Source organism: Phyllostomus discolor, chromosome 2 (assembly GCF_004126475.2).
Source record: "Phyllostomus discolor isolate MPI-MPIP mPhyDis1 chromosome 2, mPhyDis1.pri.v3, whole genome shotgun sequence".
Classification (NCBI taxonomy): Eukaryota; Metazoa; Chordata; class Mammalia; order Chiroptera; family Phyllostomidae; genus Phyllostomus; species Phyllostomus discolor.
Genome location: NC_040904.2, coordinates 53,662,167 through 53,667,130, shown reverse-complemented (window position 1 = coordinate 53,667,130; position 4,964 = coordinate 53,662,167). Strand labels below are relative to the sequence as shown.

Below are 4,964 nucleotides of genomic sequence, written 5' to 3'. Positions count from 1 at the left end.
AATGATGAGAGCTGCTGAGGATGGCCGACGGGCTGCTTTGGTTGAGCTGAGGAGACAGGTGAGGCCTGGCATCAGGGCCTTCTGCCAAGGCATCCAGGGGTTCACTTCGGCGCTGGGCAGGGCGCCCAGTTCCTAGGTTCTGAATGGGATCTGAATTTGCATTCCGTGACCCCTGTTTGTCTAGCTAGTTTTTCCTGGTAGTAATTAATGCCAGGGAATCTGTTATTTTTCAAAAGCTTGACTGTGTGTGCCGTGTTGTGATGGAGACGCGGATGTCTGCTTCCTCCTGGGTTCCTCTGGGACACGTTCCTGAGCCCAAGCTGGAGCCTCTTCCTGTTGACAGAGTTGCCTTCTCCGCCGACTCTACAGACCACAGTGGGCTCATGTCTTGTTTGCTGTTTTTGAAGCCAAATCTGGACTCCGGGTTCTGGTACACCAATTTCTTGAGCCGGTCATTCTCTGTTCAAATAACAGAGTAGGGGTCCTCTTGAAACAGTGTTTGCAAAGCCTCCTTGTGACTGGGCTTCCAAACAATTCTCCTCCTTTGAGATCCTTGCTCAATGTGCTGGTTTTAGCCACTTTGGAAAAGTCACCTGGATACCCCAGAGTCTAGGTGCCGAGTGGGCAGCACCTGCCAGGGGCATGAGCACTGGGAGGAGGCTGGCTTACCAGAGAGGCATCTGCGAGGGGGAACAACAACAACAACAACAACAACAACACAACCAGCCAGCAGAGTCCAGGAATATCCTGCAGAAGCTGGAAGCTGCTTTTGTCCCTGTGGGGTAGATGTGTGGAACACAACAGTGGGGAGACCGCTGTCAGGGACAAGTGTGGTCAAGTACTGAACCCTAAGAGCAAAATTTCTGGAACTTGTCGGGATTCACAGTGGGAAATGGGCCCTGAGTGCAGCAAGGCCCTGACATGCGGGGGAGGGGTCCCACAGGGAGGGACCAGTACCCTTTCCAAGGGTGGCAGGCGGTTGGTGCCAAATGTGGCAGGGGGCGGGGGTGAGAGCAGGAGGTGTCCTTCCATTTAGCAGGGGGCTGGCAGCTTCACTGCAGCCGCCCAAGCTGGGGCTGCTGCGGGGGCCCCATCCACTGGGTTGTCATGCTGCTGCCTCCACCTGCCAGCCTCTGGGTCTCAGCCCCGGCCCTCGGCCCCACAGCTCATGGTGCTGACACCTTGGTGCCTAAGAATCTCTGTGGGGTTGCCTGAAGAAAAGCCTCCTCTGGGGCGTGAAGCAGTTCTATAGGGAGAAACAACACATTTGGCTTGTCCAGAAATGCATACATAGGGATCCTAGAAGTTCTCTCAGACTCTGCAGATCTGAAAACAAATGAGGGAAATTGTGCCTCCCAGGCTGACCAGCCCCAGGACACTCAGCCTCCCATTAACACTAATATGGCCAAGACGATGATCCTTGGATACTTCTAAATTAATCTTCTTGTGAATAAAATTAGAAAAAGCTAGCTATAAAATTAGGCAGCATGAATGGAAAGCATATTTAATTGGTCTTTTGAAGCTTCAAAAGAAGATTTAGATAACTGGATCAACCTACAGTGTCTTTGGGCATCAACCCACTGTTCCTCGAAATGTTAAAAATGAACGTCCTTATTTTAAAAGGGGAAGGCTGTTTGGAACTGAACTTGTCAAGGACAGATATAAATGGTAAATGCCTCCAAAACCACATTTAGATCTGACTGTTCTCTGTTTGTGTCTGTCTCTATATGTATATTGTGCAATAAATGCGAGAGCCTTTCTTCCTGGGGCAGTATTATTAAAGTCAATTTAGGAGCATTTGAGATCGTGCTTCCTGGAAACTGTTGTCAGTTTGGACTCAAATAAACTCTTATAAAAATTCTATAAATAAATAAGTGTAAAGGCAAGTGCTTTTAAAGATTGGATATTCTAAAATTTTCAAAAATATAGAAAGTAGCTCTAATGCCTTTCAAGTTCATATGATCTAAGATTCATATGATCTAAGATTAATTCTTAGTAAATAAAACCTTGTTTGTTGGTTTAAGTTGAAAAGACATGTCTTTTGAGTTATTGGTATTAAATATAATATTTATATTTTATCAGAGTTTTACAAAAATAAGTTCATGTTAACCATTGACTTTGATGCCTGTGAAATATGTTTTTAGGGGTTATAAAATGTGTTCATAAATTTTATAAGCTAAAAGTGCTAATTTCTTGCTTCTTAAGTTTTATTACAAATCGCGGTTTTAAAGGTTAAAATCTTATATAGGTAGGGATAACTTTGTGGTGACTTAGAAGGACCCCTGGAACTCTTCAAGGGATATACATTTTATGTTTTTAGCATGAGAAACACTGCAAAATTAGTAATGAAAAACTTATGGGATATTATCGTATGGGTGAACGACGGTTATAAATTAAACAAATAACTGAGGCTCCGGGCAACCCAAGACTACCGCTCAGCTTTTCCCTGCTTCCTGGCTCTGCAGTTTTGGGGTTTTGCATTCATTCACGCATCACAGTGCATTTAAACTGGACTTAAATTAGATGAAAGAACTTATGAGCTGACATTATTGAAAGGAGACATCTTACACTATTGCCAAGGTTTAATAAAATCACTTCTAGAAAATGCCAAGTAGGTAACCAATTCCTTTCATAGAAGCTCCCAGGAGACAAAGACTTTAAAGATCACTGACTGCCACCTGGAGATTTTGTTTATTGGAATGAACTTCAAATAAAAGACACTCTCCATCCTCATTGAAAGGGAACTGACCAGGCACCTAACCACTACTGGATGTCCACCCCTGTCTCCGACACTTGTGTCCACCTACAAGGGACACCAAAGACTCCTCTAGGATAAGAAGCCACTGACATCAGAGATAGACAGCTCTGTGAAGACACAGACAAGGTCTGGACACCAACAAATTAATGTTGAACTCAGAATCCATTTTGATTGTTTTTGCCTGTCTGCTAATAATACTAGTCATGACAATAATTATACTTGTTCTTTAGGTTTCTCTACATAGTCCAACTCTTTAAAAAGATATATAACTGTTAATCCTCCTTTCATGGCTTCTCTGAATGTCATACCAAATGCAAAACACAGAGAAGTGACACAGAAGGCAAAATTCAGATCACAAGAGTCCACGGGGTAGAGATGGCCCAGAGGGTTTTATTTGCGATGAAGGTCATAAAACCTGACTGCCTTCCATCTACCTGTCCTTCCCTTTTGGGGAAAATTAGACCTCAGCTCCCATCCCATGGTTATGGTGCTTACCCATCCCCAAAGGGCCACTGTTTCAACAAGACAATGTCAGCAATGAGACTTCCTAGGAATGAGCCTTCCTAGCACTGTGAGACCACACTATCCGACCAAAAGGTTGCTCATCAGTACAACTTTGCATTGATTTACCATAAAAAGGTAATATTGTGGATGAAAAAGGGGTGCTGTGATATATCATAAATTCCCAACTGGGCAGATCATGGTGGGCAGTCATGCCCCAGGCCTGCAACTAGTGGAGGTTTTTAAGCAGGCTTTGGCTATTTTTTTCTGTGCATCTAGGTTACACACCTTTGAAATAAGTGTAACCAACCTTAACAGAGCACATAATTTCCAATGCTTAAAGAAACTACAAAATTGTCATTCTCCAGAGCATGGAGATCTTGCTTCCAGGCAGTTTCTTTCAGGTTTGGCTCAAATAAACTCTTACAAAAATTCTCTACAGGTTGGGTTCTCAGAGCTCCTTCAAGTCATGCAACTTCCCTCAAGTCTGATTCTCGGATTTTTCTCACAGCATGTCCCCAAATGCCAGTCTTTGCTCCCACCGCAAACAAAGAACCTGAGGCAGCCTCCTGCCCCCAAGCCAGGACTTACCAAAGAGAGCAAAAAATACAAGAAGCGATTGAACATATTGAGGAAGTATGCAATGAAATAGACAGACTTAATGAACAAGCCAGTGTGGAGATTTTGAAAGTAGAACAGAAATACAACAAACTCTGCCAACCGTTTTTTCAGATGAGGCCAGAACTGATTACTAAAATTTTGTATTTGGGGTAACGACATTTGACAACCACCCACAGGTGTCTGCACTGCTTGCGGAAGAGGATGAAGAGGTGTTACATTATTTGATAGGATTTGAAGTGACAGAAAGTGAAGATAGTAAATCAGGTTACAGAATAGACTTTTATTTTGATGAAAATTCTTATTTTTAAAAAAAGTTCTCCCCAAAGAACTTCATCTGAATGAGTGGTGATCCGTCTTCAGCATCCACTGAAATCAAATGAAAATCTGGAAAGGTTTTGATGAAATGTTCATGTCAAACACAAACTAAAGCATGAGGAACCAGAGAGCTCCTTTACCTGCTTTACTGGCCACTCTGATGCAGGTGCAGATGAGTTAGGAGAAGCCATAAACGATGATATTTGGCCAAACCCATTACAGTGCTACTTGGTTCCTGACATGGATGATGAAGATGGGGAAGGAAAAGATGGTCATGAAGAGAAAGAAGGAGGAAGAGGTGGAGAAGGAGGAGAAGGAGAAAGAGGAAAAGGTTTGAAGATATTGAAGAAAAGGGGGATGAGGATGAAGGTGGAGAAGCTGATGATGATGATGAGGGGGACGAGGGAGAGGAAGATGAAGAAGATAACTAATCAAAAATTGGTAGATTCCAACCTTCTTTTTAAAATTGTCTCCAGTTCCTGGGAGAGAGTTGCAGTCTTTCTCTCTTTTTCTCCCTCTTGTGCCCAGTTGCCCTGCTTTTGAGCTCTCTTTTCCCTCCTTTACACCATGGTTCTCATCTTATTCGGGGGGATGTGCCTTGAGCAGAATACAGTAGGGAAAAAAATCCCTACCCCTTTTTGTCCCAAATTCATTTTTATTCTTTCCTATCTCAAAAAAACCATTATAGAATAAACACTACCATGCCCTGTGGGAACAAAGAAAAACCTTCTGCTCCTTTAGCTCTGCTGGAAGGCCAGGGTGCTAGGAC

General features: G+C 43.3%; 1 pseudogene; it reads left to right on the top strand.

The window, feature by feature from the left end:
• Positions 1-3,551: 3,551 nt before the first annotated feature.
• Positions 3,552-4,626, top strand: LOC114515357 (annotated as a pseudogene).
• The last annotated feature ends 338 nt before the right edge of the window (positions 4,627-4,964 follow it).